Source organism: Ambystoma mexicanum, chromosome 3q (genome assembly GCF_040938575.1).
Source record: "Ambystoma mexicanum isolate Mex_15411 chromosome 3q, UKY_AmexF1_1, whole genome shotgun sequence".
NCBI classification, from domain to species: domain Eukaryota; kingdom Metazoa; phylum Chordata; class Amphibia; order Caudata; family Ambystomatidae; genus Ambystoma; species Ambystoma mexicanum.
In genome coordinates this window covers 152,454,556-152,470,029 of record NC_090926.1, presented here as the reverse complement: position 1 = coordinate 152,470,029, position 15,474 = coordinate 152,454,556, and the positions used below count along the sequence as shown (strand labels likewise).

The following is a 15,474-nucleotide window of genomic DNA, read 5'->3' as shown; positions in this document are numbered from 1 at the left end:
CATTCTCAGATCCCACAAACTGCACCTTTTCCCCAGGCGCACATACACATATGTACAAACAGAACGCTTGCACATTTTTTTAAACATAGCTTTTTTCTTTGTTATGAGCCTAAAACATTGGTATTCAAACTTTTTTTTTGGTAAGCCCCCCTTCAGTACAAATAGTGTGCTGCCCCGCCCTCTCACCCAAAAAGCCATATCTGTTATTTTCTATGAGAAGTAGTCACAGTACTCCCGTTTGCAAGAGCCTTGTGCCCCCCTGGATACCTTTAGGGCCCCCTAAGGGGGCAAACCCCACAGTTTGAAGACCACTGTCCAAAAAACCAGGAATGGATAATTATTTCACAACTGGCATTGGAAAACGTGAGATCCCAACAAACTGTCCCACATTTCTTAATAAGTTCAAGACTTTAACACCCTCAGAAGAGCCTTTGTGATAAACGCATCTGCTTGTAGTCATAGTTTAACAAAGGTATGCATCATGTACACAACATTTGCACATCAAACAATCATCTGTAACATTTAAGGCGAGCTGGGATTTATTTTTTAGATGGAAGGGCTACCGGCATTGCTTGCCATGAATGCTGCCAGGGATGCAACTACACCAAAACCTCTGGGATGGGGGGAAGGGCTACATTCAGAGTCTGTGTTCTCATCAAGGATTGTTTTGCAGAACAAGTGTCAAATCAGCCACAGGTGGTCAATTTAAAGCACATTGGTCAGTGGCATTGCCTAAAAACATGATAGAATTTAAATACAAAATTAACACTTTAATGGAACCTAACAGCAAAGTAGTATTGTGATTACAATGTGGTGCATGGCTGGCTTTGTAAATTGCTAGTTCATAGTGCATGTCCATCCTCATTTTACCAGTTCAGTTCAGCTATATTTTATGCATAACTATAAAAGCAATACAAAAGCAGAAATAGTTCAAACAAATAAGATACACTTCTATAGTACAATTATAACGCATTTTTGCACAGTTGCATCAAGTAATCTCCAGTTTCATATGCATATATCTGCAATTTGTTACGCACTGCGGAGGCCGCTTGCGCCGCCCACACCACTTACCAGCTTGTACTTGGTGATTTCATCCCTGGGGGTGCTGGCTGGCACACCTACACCTGCGGTGCCTGGGGAGTCTATAGGAGCGGGAGGCACTGTTCGAGAGTCCTATGGGGGCGCTGTGATCGGAGCTCTGGTGCGCACATGTCACAGCATAGCCTTCTGAGCTGGGGTCAGCTGATTTGCTCGGCAACAGCGTTTGGTTTCCTGGGAAACCACTGACGGCGGAACACTCCGCTGTGCTTATAAAAAAAGAAGGCAGGATGTTTGAGCAGTGCGCCTTAACACTCCCATGGTCTCGGCTTGCTGTCTTGCCTTTCTGTTTTTTTCTGAGTCCCTCCAACCCTTGTTGCTCACCCGCTGGCACTCCTTTCAGCATTCCTGCCTGATTCCCTTTGCTGCCTTTCTGCCTCTTATAGTCCTGGTCTTGCTCCTGATCTTGTTTCCTTTCCAGTCTCTTCTGTTCTTCCTACCATTGTTAGAGAGTGGCTCCTCTGACAACTCCCTGAGATCAACATCTACCTCCTGGTTGACTGGCACCGTTGTGGTTCCACTGCCTTACACCACGTTAACCGCCGGGAGGTAAATCTAGCCCGTGGTGTGGGGAAATCAGTTGCAAACCTTGCCCAAGTCGACTATGCGCTTGGGTCAGAAGGGGGCTGAGTCTCCCGCCTGCACGGACCCCGGGTCATCCTGGACGACTCGCTAACTGGTGCCTCCAAGAAGAAAGGAGGAAGCCCATTGCAAGGAACCGGTAAACCACGCCCTAGTGACCACGCCCTTGACACTATTGCAGGCAATGATGAAGAAACCTGAAATGGCTGAGGTTCTAAATAAATCTACTGGTGATTTCCAAAGCACTAGAGCTACAGTCAGTATAATTATTTTCTGTGTGTTGAAAAGTGGAATCAGCTTCCTACGCCTAAGATCGCTTAGAAAGGGGCAAAAAAATAACACATTATATTTGTCCTCCTTATTTTGTGAATACATTGGGCAAATCATTGAGTTTGCAGTGTCCCATCAATTGGTCCAAGAAGGAGAATACCTAATCAAAATGTAAAAAACACATTCCTTTCTCTAGGAAAAGAGCTTCAATTAAGAAAGAATTAAAATCCCTCTAATGATTTCACTGTCAAACACTTACGAACCAGAGTTCTGCCCTCACCTTCATGCAACAAGTCATCTAGGGGCCACTCCAAGTGTATCATTTGAACTAGATTCAAGGAAGATCTCACCATCTAATCTGGGTTATCCCAAAGACAACACAAATTGATTGTTACAAATATTGTCCTTATATGAGCAAACCATCCTTAAGGCTTTTCATGATGGCCAACTAAAACATCCTTCATAGCATCTCTGTAGTCTTAACTCTGGGGGTGAACCATATTCTAATCCAAAATAAAACTGGTCTAATTTGGCCAATATCATCTATTCCAATTTGGCCCAACTTCATTTTCACGGAAATATTTGGGGTACCTTGTATTAGGGCCAATACAAGATTGCAGATTGTACTTCATCGTTAAATACACTCAAAAGTGGGCTTTACTATGCAACCCCATACTTCTTTGAGAAAATGTAATGCTGCACCGGCTCTCCTCCTTAGTAAATCACTCTTCAATTGGTGTGATTGCCACTTTACTTTTTTATTAAAGCGTATACCAAGATAATCAAAACGTTCAACGTTTTCGATTCCAAGGCTATGTAGTTATAGAATTCATTATTTTAGGCTGTGAAGGATTAATAACCAAACCTTTTGCCTTACACACGTCCACAAACTCATTATAGATGTTCTTTAAGTGCATTCCAGTAGTAGATTGAAGGACAGCATCATCTGCAAAGAGTAATATGTTACGTTTTTGCAGATGTGACTACTTGCAACAAGGAGTTGGCTAAGTCATTTATAAAAAGAGTAAAAAAGGTAGCGGCCATTACAAACTCTTGTTGTATGACTCTAGATAATGGAAATGACTCAGTCCTCTGACGACCCCGCTCCCACACTACTATTTCTTCAGTGTATGCATATAATCATATATTTAATTATATCATTATATACATGTTTATTAATAGCTTTCTAGTGTTTGAATAATTAATATCAATATTCAGTGGTATTGTCAAGGGGTTGTGATCAATTTCTACATGCAGTAATATCCGTAGTTTTCTTACCATACCCCAATGGATCAAACTGAGCATCCAATAATCAATATGACTTTTGGAATTGGCTGCGCTATAAGTTGGATTCGCTGTTATGTCCCCTCTCACCCTGCTATTACAAGCTTTCAAGCCCTTCCCCGTGAACAAAGTTGCCAATTTCTATAACATTCTGTGAGGGGGTTAGAAATTAAAGTTGTCATAGTTTCAGTAAAAGACATGAGTTGGGAAAATACCTCTCTGGCCCTATTCTAAAGAGGATCTTCCCTACCTAGAAACTAAAACTAAGGATTTGTCTGTGTCAGGGTGTCAATAACTAAAAAGTCGGCCTTATGTCCAAAACGTCCTATCCTGACACTACAAACAAAACAACAAAAGGGTGCAAGGAAAATGTTTTATAAGTATAAGAATGACTCTAACTAAAATGTTCTCCATGGTAAAGACCCTTGGATCTAGAGGGTGGTCCGCTTCCCCTGTATTCTTAAAGAGGATGGCACACATGTCTCTTTAGCGCACAGTTCCTCTGTGTCTTCACTGGACTCACAAAGATCTTGTTTAAGCAATAGGTTTAATAACAGTCTTTCTTTAGAATTCCTTGTAACTTTGCAGATCACCTGGTATGCTCCCCTGCCAGAAATCATTATACAATTTCAGCTGCCTTGTGTACTCGCCTGCCAAGATATCTCTTATTGGTTTTCAGATGACCTGGTATACTGCCTTGCCAGGAATCTTTATACAATTTCAGATGCTTGCCGTACTTGCCTGCCAGGACTTCTTATGCATTTCACAATTCTTTGGCTATAGAACAATAGCATATACCGTGAGGTGCTAAGTATATCTATCTACGGTAACATTTGCTCAAACTTCTACCTCACACAAGCATCTCATGCATCTGTACCTGATTGGGGTTTGCCTTTATACTTTGCCTTGTCTGCATTCCAACATTCTTCATATTGGGTGTTGAATGTGTACTTTGCCTTAACTGCATTTAAACATTCTTTGGGTACTTTCTGCATTAGCAATTTTGTACCATTCAAATATACGTTGGTGCATCTGTCTGAACACTGTGAGGTCCGCAGCTGCTTTGGGCAGACTCACTTTTTCCTTCCAGCATCTCTGACTCTGCTTGCGCCTCTGCAGTGTTGTACCTTCATCCAGTTTCCACTTCGGAGTGTGCAGACGTTCTTCCAATGTCCTGCGTAGCTCCGCGGTCACACACCAGCTTTCCTTTTTGGTCAGAACGAGAGAACGCTGTTTCTTTGAGTGACCAAACATCCAAGAGCTCCTATGCATCTCCCAGCATCTCCACGGTCCTTTTTACTAACATGCATTGTTTCCCCTCCTGTTCACGTTGCCTGATCTATTCTACCACATCTGTCAGTGTGCCTCGCGATCGTGAGTCTCAGCAAAGGGTTCAATGTCTTCTCCTGCACTACTCGACTCAATAGTCCAGTTGGCCTTTTTAAATGTTCCGTGCACTGAAGACTTGGAAAAACAACTAGCCTGTATGTTGTACTTCCAGCTCCTGTCACTTTGCACAAACTCCCTCCTCGTCCTCCTCGTCTCAGTACCTGGGTGGTTATGGGAGGTATTAGTGGCTCTTCCTTATGGGAAAGGAGGGGATACTGTGTCTTATGCAATGAAGTCATGACAGCTCCCCGGTAGTTGGCTACTCCCATGTGATCCTCCCTTATAAAGCCGCCTTCAGGGACAGGATCAGGTAGCAGCTGCCGTCCCCTGGCCACATGGGAGGAGGTCACCGCCGGGGAATCCGTGATGACTCCATTGGTTTCATCACAACTCCCATGGCAAGATCGTATAGGTGTCATATGGTGTTTAGGAATATCCTAGATTTCATCCTGTCCAACAAGAATACCTTTTAGGCAGGTCAGGTTCCTTCTGTTAATCTTCACGTCGGGTGATTACTCTTCACCCTAGGATCCCCTTCAGCCGGGCTCCGATACCTCTCTCAAAGTTAGTTTCCCTCAGTTAGGACCACTCACTCTGGACATCCCTCAGTCGGGTTCATACTTGTCATCACAATGTTCATGGGTGTACTACTGCTCACCCTAACTCTCAGGCATCCCTCAGTCGGGTTCACATTTGCCTCCACAACGTGCCAAAGACTTTCGACTGTACAAGGGGTTTGGCTTGACCTTCGTATGACCACTTTGACACCTTACACCAGCCTCCCATAAGGCCTCTTGGTACTTGTAGTTTCTACAACAACCTGAAGACTTTCGACTATGCACAGGATTTAAGATAACCTGTTGCATGACCACTTTGATTTCTCAGTTCAACACATTCTCCTTGTTCAGGAGCGGGGCACCAGTGAGAGTCTTTTAAATGAGCACCCACGTGACGTCGGACCACTCTAACTCTGATGCGAATTTAACTCACAAAAGACCACTGTACTTTAGTCTTTTTTCTTCATACAATGTTGCTTTTCGCAACCTTGAGCCCAACACAGTCTGGTCTATTATCAGCTCTTTCCTACTCACTGGCTGTGCCGAACTCTGTTGGTGTCTCTTGCCTCTGGAGTCAAGGACAGTACTATGATGGCAACATATTCTCCCCATCCTGGCTATCAGTGCGGGAGGGTCCCATGTACTGCTGACATCCTTCGCACCTTTCACCAGCTGCAATTCCCGGTCTTACGTTTCTCTTCTCGGATGCTCTGTGGGTCTGGGTTGAAAAGGGCAAGGGTAATTACATCCTCATCATCCTTTCAGGTCTGGCCGCCTTTCTCCTCCGTTTGAACTGCCGTCCTGGAATAGATGCTTCCACATACGTTTGGCCTTGCTCAGAGTGTGCTTTCGTGCTCCACCTTTTTATCGCTTAGAGGAAAGGGAAGGGAAGTCAGGTGTGTGTAATTATCTGCAATTAACTGACTCTGCCTGACCCTTGTGTTGGGACATGTTAGGTATACGCCTCTGGTGTTAGTCCGTTGTCTTTCATTGTAATCGATCTGTGAGAAAGTGTTTGTGTCAAGAAAGGGGGGGTGTTGAGTTTCTAAATATCCTACAGGGTAGAAAGGGGAAAAGGTGTCATAGGGAAGGGGGTACTGAGTCTCACCCTTCAGTGTCCCACTTCCACTCCCCGAAGACCCCTCAACCAGGTGATCCTCCCGTTCTGGTCCACCCCCAGGAACTGGATCCAATGGCAATGGCCTTGTCCTTGCCACCTTGATCACATACCCCTGGGGACTAGTGAGTGAGACACCTTCAGGTTTCTCAAAGATACCAATAAGGATTGGTTACATTTTAGCATTCAAATCCATGTTTACCCAGATCAAAAGTCCACCGCTTGCACTCCCTCTCCCAACTTTACTACCATGGAGTGTAAAACGGACATATCTTGGTTTCATTGGAATTAATGTTGCCCATGACTCTTGTGGAGCAATAATGTCATAGTGATCTATATACTTATGCCAGTCAATATCGTTAAGCTTTGGTCCAATGCCTTCTATGCTCCATCATCGAATGCTCAGATAGCAGAAGCCATACACAAACTCCTGCATAGCATCATGTAATGTAGGTGAAATTGGGGGAAAGAAAGAGGTCATCTTCCATTCATAGCATTGAGCTTTTATTTTCTTTCATTCCATTTTACAATAATTGTTCTGTGTTTACGCACTTGAATACCTGTTCCTTGAGGAGGCAAAGTTCTAAAGTTCAACAGGGATAAACCCTCCAACATGGCACCAGATGACAGCATCAATTCAATCATATCATATTGCAGGTTATCCTCAACCATAACTCTAGTTGCTTTAACAATATCACTTCGAATAACTGATAGGCAACCTCTAACATGCCGAATCCAATAAAGGCATCACCATCTTCATACGCACTTCTAGAACATTTAGGAACACCTGTCATATAATCTCATTTCTACCACAGGTCTCTATGCTGAGGAAACCTCTAGATGTATAATTCTGACGAGGCTGAAAATTGGCCCCAATGAGTGACCTATTGCTTTTATTTGGCGTTTTGATTTATACTGTGTCTAGTTGTAATATGTGCTGCTTCCTTCCCAGTTTGTGTTTAGATTGCCATTAGTAAGTGCCAAAATAGTATACAGCCCTGGCCTTTGGGAACCATGCAGGGAGCACACTACGGCAAGGAAGGAAAGGGGTTTCTGAACAAAACAGCCAAAAATCCCTTGCAATCCCCGCAGAGGTGTAATAGACAGATGCGAGAGTGCTTGGAGGTGCAGGCGAGCAGATCCTCAAGGCAATACAACTGCAGTAATGGGCAAACAAAACAGACAAGAGTTACAACTTGAGGTTTTGCTTTTGTCTCCTTTAATCCCCATGGATGTTTCCAAGTACCTGAATGGAAGGTCACTCCGTCAATAGGGGAGACCACACACTGCTGTACCTACAGCAATGTGAACAAGTTCTGAAAGAGAGACAGGAGAGGCGTGCGCAAGAAAAAACAGCACTCTGTGGTTGTGAACAAAAAACAGCACTCCGTGGTTGCATTAAGTAATTCAAGAGGAATAACAAAAAATACTAATGACCTAATCGTAAAGTCTTGAAATCAAGTCCTGATGGTTGCAGCAGCGTGTGCGAGTCCGTGCACGCAGACACAGCCTGTAGTCTGGATGCTGCTCGCGTCCCGAGTGGTGACTGTGATGAGAACAATGGTCCTCCATTGCGGGACGTTTTACAAGACCCGTTCTTCCGAACGCAAGGGAACTATAAAACAGCTGTTCCATATTACCGGTTTTGGTAGAAACGTCTTGAAATGCCGGAATGAGCGAGGCCACCATTTCTAAGTGGAGTGTCACTTGGAAAACAGACCGCACTGCGGCCCGTATCTATGGTTCGAGAAGGGCAGCCATAACCTCCCTGGCTGGAGACGAGTGACCGGGGATCGGCATATAGTGTCAGATTTGAAAAACCTGACAGTAAGGGTTTGAAGGAAACATCTGAATGAGCACAAGAGAGAACTCTGAACGTTAGTTTTTATTGTGCCCTATCAGATCTATATGATTGTAATATGTTTGTGGCAAATGCTTTTTCCCAGGTAAAATTGGAGCTGTGGTCAATTTGCTAAGAAGATCCCAATGTGATATGGCCCCTTTATTGCGATCCTCCTTACCGTTAAATCATCCTCATCTTTGAATAGTGGATTTACAAAATCTCAGAGAGTGTCGATTTCAGATGCCAAATGTGTAATATCCTTCTTCACAGTAGTACACAAAGTACAATGGCCCTGCTGGAAGTTTGCTGAGCATTTTATATCTAGACATAATGTGGACGAGGCCTCTATGTTAACAACATTTTTATTTGTTGTATCATCGGACATGCTCCCCAAGTTGTAATTGCCATTTGGGGTACTGCTTCATATCTGTTAGAGAATGGAATAATAGGGTCAATTGAAAAATGTATTAACTCCTCTTGATAATTGTTCTTCTCGTCAAGTGGAGTTACTAAATCAATGATATTCTCAACGAGCTAAGATGAATCTTATACTATAGAATTGGTATGAAATTGAACGACAGTTGAAAACAATCCTTGCCCCCCTACTCATGACCAGACCGGAAGTATTCCTGAGCCACCTCAATTGGGTCATTTTTGCTATTGTTAACCTTCAGAGCTTTAAATGGTGGTAGCGTTTTGACAAGGCACTTGTGCCCATCATGACTAGGAAGGATAGCTCAGGGGCACGCTCTGGTCTTGTAAACAAGATTGCACTGAGCAGCCCGGGTTCGGTACCGGTACTGCGCTTGGAGGCTGGAGTCTGGCAAGAAGCGCAATATAAGCAACCAATTTTATTTGTTGTATCATCGGACATACTCCCCAAGTTGTAATTGCCATTTGGGGTAGTGCTTCATATCTGTTAGAGAACGGAATAATAGGGTCAGTTGAGAAATGTATTAACTCCTCTTGATAATTGTTCTCCTCGTCAAGTCGAGTTACTAAATAAATGATATTCTCAACAAGCTAAGATGAACCTTATAACATAGAATTGGTATGAATTTGAACGACAGTTGAAAACAATCCTTGCCCCCCGACTCATGACCAGACCGGAAGTATTCTTGAGGCACCTCAATTGGGTCATGTTTGCTATTGTTAACCATCGGAGCTTTAAATGGTGGTAGCGTTTTGACAAGGCACTTGTGCCCATCATGACTGTGAAGGATAGCTCAGGGGCACGCTCTGGTCTTGTAAACAAGACTGCACTGAGCAGCCCGGGTTCGCTACTGGTACTGCGCTTGGAGGCTGGAGTCTGGCAAAAAGCGCAATATAAGCAACCGATTTTTTTTGATGGTCCAATTGCTGCTTAATCGGTTCAATGTATTGGCCCCCTGCAGTTGAATTTGATGGAAGAAGTCTTTCCTTGCTTTTCCCTTTGTTTTTATTACTTTGATTCACAGTTATATGGTCCCTCCCCCCCAAAATCACTGAGAAGGACAGGTTCGCATTATTAATGAGGGCCATCATTTTAGCCATCGTTTAGCCCTTCCCTTTTGGAGAAATTAGAGTTACTTTTAGTCATAATACAATAATTAAATGACACAAAGTTAACTGAAAAGTGCTTAAGCCAGGCTTATCAATTCTATGTTCAAGTCTACAAACCTAAAACAAGAGTAACTATACAGATAATAAAACGAAATAACACATCTAAAGTGGAATCATGTCGAGAGCAAAAAAAAAAAGTGCGCAAATATAGAAGTGTATTGGAAATGGAACAAACGTGAACAACTAATAATTATATTAAAACGCTGAACTGAAATGCCAGTACTCTAAACATATAAGTTATGCAAAATCATGAATTCATAAAATAAATGACACCATCTAATAATTGTTATAATATAAACAGCAAATTCTTAAAATAGTAACGTGGTGGAAACACCAGATTAGCTTTTAGGGTAACCTTAGTCGGCCACCCCACCCCTGCCACCCTTACCAATGTTCCAAGACATGTCCAATATCCAGCCTATCTTCACTGTGAAGAAATTGGTCTAGGTGATGTAACTTTAGTCGAGGGCATCAAAGACCACGCAATTATTAACGTGCACCACCTCCACACCTGACTGCCATTCCAAATTTTACCTCAATCTGAGTCAAAATCATCAGTCAGGATATCGAGGGGTTAGGGGAGGTCTGTATTTGTATAGGAGGTTGCCAGCATCTCTGCCAGTTCTTGTCTATGTCAGTCTGACAGCCTTTGAATGCTTGTATTGCATTGAAGGGGGAAAACCTGGAAGTAGTGCTCCTGAAATCTGTCTGTATCTGGCTTGTTTGTTGATGGTGGCGTCCCCACATGAACAAGACTGTGAGGTTCCGGCAAGGCCCTTCGCATAAACAGCTACGCAGACACATAAGGAGACGGACACAAGGGTCTGAACACACGTCTACCTTTATTAAAGTTACACTTCGAACTGTCCCTCTTCCCCCAGCCCCCTCCCTAACCCAACGTCACTTCCTTCCCCTTGAGGCTGCAACGGCAGACCTCCGACCAAACGATGTGGAGGAGCTGGATTGTTAGGGTGTTACGGCACATCCTGACATCTCCCCCCTTTTTAGGCTGTGACCCAGGAGGTGTCCCTTACCCCATCTCTTCAATGAGTCTTTGCGGCTTTATGCGACTCCTCTGTGGTCTTCCTTGCCGGTGCGGGGTAGCAGGGATTTACCATGATGGCACTTTTTCTTGTTCAGTCTCAGATGCCTCACCGTCTCCCAGGTATGGCTCATCTCGCCATCTTCCTTCCATTTCGTCATCAGTTCTTTTCCAGGCTTGTTCTAGAGGGGTCGCCACTCTCCTAAAGTGGGACATGTTGCGCGTCGTTGAGGCGTGACTTTCTCCCTCTGCTGTGATCATGCTGCCCTTCTTCTGAGTCACCGTGAGCAGCTCGGGCGTGAAGGTGGCGTCCTCCTTTCGCCCCTTTTGTTGTTTCATGATTACAATGTCCCCCGGCGCTATGGTTGACTCTTGGGCTTGTCTTTTCCCGTGTGCCGTGCCTTTCATTTTCCTCTTTCATCTGTGTTCTTTAGTCTGGTCTGTTGTTCTAGCGGCGTTGGGGGCTCTGGCCGTGGGTCTTCTGGTAGCCTTGTCTTGACTGGCCTTCTGAAGATTAGGTTGGCTGGACAAGCCCCCGTGGTGCTGTGAGGCATGAGCCTATACTCTCTCAGGAATTTGTAGAGAGCTTGTTCAAACTGTTTGTTCAGTATGTTGGCTATTTGCAGCGTCGGCTTGATGCTGGCCATGAACCTTTCGACGATGCCGTTCGCTTGCGACCATCGGGGAGTAATCTTTCTGTGTAGAAAACCCATGTATTTGGCGAAGTTTTGGAAGTCTGTGCTGACAAATGGCGGGCCATTGTCTGATTTAATTATCCTCGGGACCCCATATGCTGATAGCATCCGATCCAGCGCAGGGATGATGCAGGTGGCAGCTGTGCTCTCGACCAGCTGTGCTTCCGGGAACCGCAAATGTTCGTCAATCAATACCAGCACATATGTGCTGTTTCTGAGTGGCCCGAACATGTCCACTGCCAGCTCATCCCAGACCTGTTCTGGGAGTGGAGATGACTGTACAGGGTTTGGGCACGGTGGAGGAGCTACCTGTGCGCAAATCGTGCAACCCCCTCACCAGCCATTCTACCAATGTGTCCAGTTTGGGGAACCACACTTTCTGCCTGAGTAGCCGCTTGATTGCTGCAACCCCCGGTGTCCTTCATGAGTCAAATGGACTGTCTTTTCCCGGAAGGACTCAGGTATGACGACTTTACACCCTTTTAAGATGATGTGATCCTCTACGACAGAGAGTTCGTCCCTGACTTGGTCCAGCCACTTGACGTCGTCATGATTACAATGTCCCCCAGCGCTATGGTTGACTCTTGGGCTTGTCTTTTCCCGTGTGCCGTGCCTTTCATTTTCCTCTTTCTTCTGTGTTCTTTAGTCTGGCCTGTTGTTCTAGCGGCGTTGGGGGCTCTGGCCGTGGGTCTTCTGGTAGCCTTGTCTTGACTGGCCTTCTGAACATTAGGTCGGCTGGACAAGACCCCGTAGTGCTGTGAGGCATGTGCCTATACTCTCTCAGGAATTTGTAGAGAGCTTGTTCAAACGGATTGTTCAGTATGTTGGCTATTTGCAGTGTCGGCTTGGTTCGTGTCTGGCTGGTGTCTCATGTGGGCCCTTTTATCAAGCTGTATGCAGTGTGGGATGTTTTTACCCATGCAGCCAAGCCCTACCATAAAACTGTGCAGTACTGGCATTGAAAACATCATGATGGCCAGAACTCCCCAGAGAGTGCACAGGGAAAACATGAAGAATAGGCTGCCACCCATTTTTGCCTATGTTGTGAGCACAGGAGGGCACAGCCTAAAACCACCATTGGGCTACACACAAAGTAGCCTGAAACCATTGGGAATGGCAATGCTGATTGCCAAAAGCAACCCAGAACTGTGGGGAATTCATTTTCTTAATGTCAAAAATGGATGCAATACTGGTGCTCACCACTATCAGAAAGCCAGCGTTTTAAAACCACCAGACTTTTGTGTAAAACTGAACAAATGAACCCAAACCAGGCCAAGGAAAGACTTGCTAAGAGGTGGATACAATGTAAAACTATATTCTGAAATGACTTGAAGGAAGTAATTATTTAATGTATATATAAAAAATAGCTGGGAATGTCAGCAGCTTATGTGAATTTGGGTTTAAAGCCACTAAAATCTAAATGTTTAGAATAAATGAGTGACCTACTTGTGAGTGTCACATAGGTTGCAATTTTTTAAATGTCATAGTTTTGAACGTAGAACCAGCATTCCAGCTGCATGTGCAAAAATTGTAAGTTGGATTTGAATGTAGAAAACTGGGAACTAAAGTGACATTTATCTGAATTCTGCCTGACAACTACCCCCGACAGGAGAAACCTGATCAGCCACTCTTCCCAGGCCTAGCTGCATCCTGCTGCCCCTGCCAAAAGGAGATGACACCTCTCTGATTGGAAAAGGGGAGGAGCACCTGGGAACTGCAGGAAGTTGAACAAAGCCCTCTCCTGGACTCAGGCAAATGTTATATTGGGGGGGGTCATAAAATGGCTTCCTCTTGGGAGAAACTGGGAGGGGCAGTGCCTGTGAGAAGCAAGCTGAGCTTGGTGGAAGTGGATAAACCAGAAATTCCACCATGTGCTTTGGAAAACCACACCCCTTTGGGGCCAGAGCATGATTTTAAAAAGATGGATAATTCATAGTGCGGACTTGTAAAAGTTATATAAATAAAATTATCATTCTTGTGATTTTTCTGTGCACATTTTAAGAGGTGTTAAGACCCTGTGGTATTTTCTTGGGGATAGTAGCGGAAAAAAGGTTGTTACTCCAAATGTATGCATGTTAAAAATCTGACACTTTATCATCTGAAACCCAAATCCCTGGTGCAAATTTGTGTAAAATCTGGAAAGGTTTAGAGGTCGTTATCTGGATGAAAAGGGGAGAATTCTGTCATAAGTGGACACGACATCGTACAAAGACAGGGATCGGATGGTTTGGTGCTACAGAAAATATGTTAACTGGACCTATAATATTAGAAAAATGGTACATAGATAAATATGTATTTGGGTCAGAAATAGATTTGTGTGCAATTTGACAAGGGGAGGTTCCTCTGACCATAAAACCTACAGCATCACTCTGACACTCCATTTCTTTCCCCCAATCAAGGGAGAGAGGAAAGCTTGGCCAATGATAAGTGAGAGGGGCAGGCTTAGCTAGGCCCAGGCACACACCCATTTTCAACACACATAAAAGGAACATTGAAACCCAGGTAGAGACATTCACTTTCCACTTTCTTGCGGGACGCTTTGCCGGGAGACTTCAGACTTCACATCCAGAGATCCAGACTTCAAATCCATCAATCTCCAGAGACCAGAAATTAACTCCAGAATTTGTAGCAGAGAGGCCTGAATCCACAAGCTGAATCCTCTTCAGCAGGCCTCAAAACCAACCAAACTATTCAACAGCCGGGCAAGCTGTTTGAATTCTTTGCCAAGGACTTTTGCAAGAACCTGTAGCAGTATCCAGAAAGCAGTGCTGTATCCGGAACCAGAGAGAACCAGAGACCGGATCGCTGTGAAGAACTGCTAGCAGACGTCCAGCCAATCCTGACCCGATAGGTGACGAAGTAGCATTCCTGTCGAAAATCTAGTGCGAGTACCCAGCTAGCACTGTGCCAAAACCAATCTCTTAGTTTAAAATAATCTAATCCAAACTATTTTAGCCTATTAGAACTGCCTCCTAAAAATCGTGTCATTCTGTCATTTTTAAAACTGAAAACTGTCATCTGTCATTCTGAGCTTTAAAATCTAAAATCCGAAAGACTACCTTTACTAAATCGGCCGTATCTCCGGAACCGTTTGTGCTAGGAGCGAACTGTCATCTTAAAGCTAAGATTCTAAGCTTTCCAATGAGCCTAGAACCGACTTCCTACTCCTTATAGTGCCTCTGTAATTGCGCTCGACGCACGCGACTAAATTTGCCGCAATTTGACATTTTGCTTAATTTCAGCCACGTGTAAAAATATTTGTCCTTGCTTTCCTTGCTGAAATTCGTGTGCAACCTGACAATCATTCACAGAGCATTGCTAAAGTGATCCTGAACTAATACAAAGTAGCTATCACCTACCCTGAACCTCCTATAAGGAATTAAAAGCATTTTTCGCATATTTTTCACTTCTTTGCATACCACATCAGAGTATATTGCCTGTGTTTCAAACTCCTACCTGTTTTCATCTAAGCTTGCTAGGGGGGAACTGAATTACATTTGATTGCATTCCTGAGAACTGTGTGCTTTCCTTCCATCTCTTTACCTTGCATAAAGGGGGGGTGAATTGTCAAAGAAAAGTGATTACATTGTCTTTTGTTGAAGTCATATCAAGTTTATTTTCTGTACTGCATTTTCATTCATCATTGCATTGTCCTTGAAGCCATGAAAGCATTCTCAGCTACTTCATCCTCTCTATATCACTTCTAAGCCATCAAAAAGAGTGTACCACTGTAACATTATCCATTGTTGATCACTATCATCCTCACAAGTGTGCTATCAAATATTAATTTACTATAAAAGTGTGATAGATATATATTGTTTAATTTTCAAATAAACCTTTTAAATTTGCAAAACAAACCTACTTCTTGGCTCAGCTGGGTCGGGGCGATTCTGAGAGAGGGGTGTTATATAAGGGTTGTCATCCAGAGTAAATGAACTGGACATACAAATACATCAATAAGGGCTTCCATCAGCATCCCAGACTAGGCATTGACT

General features: G+C 44.0%; 1 long non-coding RNA gene across 1 annotated transcript in view; it reads right to left on the bottom strand.

The window, feature by feature from the left end:
- The window catches only part of LOC138582253 (uncharacterized), a 291,488-nt gene extending 290,266 nt beyond the window's left edge, over positions 1-1,222 (bottom strand). Inside the window, exon 1 of the long non-coding RNA XR_011304994.1 lies at positions 1,072-1,222. This is a non-coding gene — a long non-coding RNA (uncharacterized lncRNA). The remainder of the gene's footprint in view (positions 1-1,071) is intronic.
- Between the last annotated feature and the right edge of the window lie 14,252 nt (positions 1,223-15,474).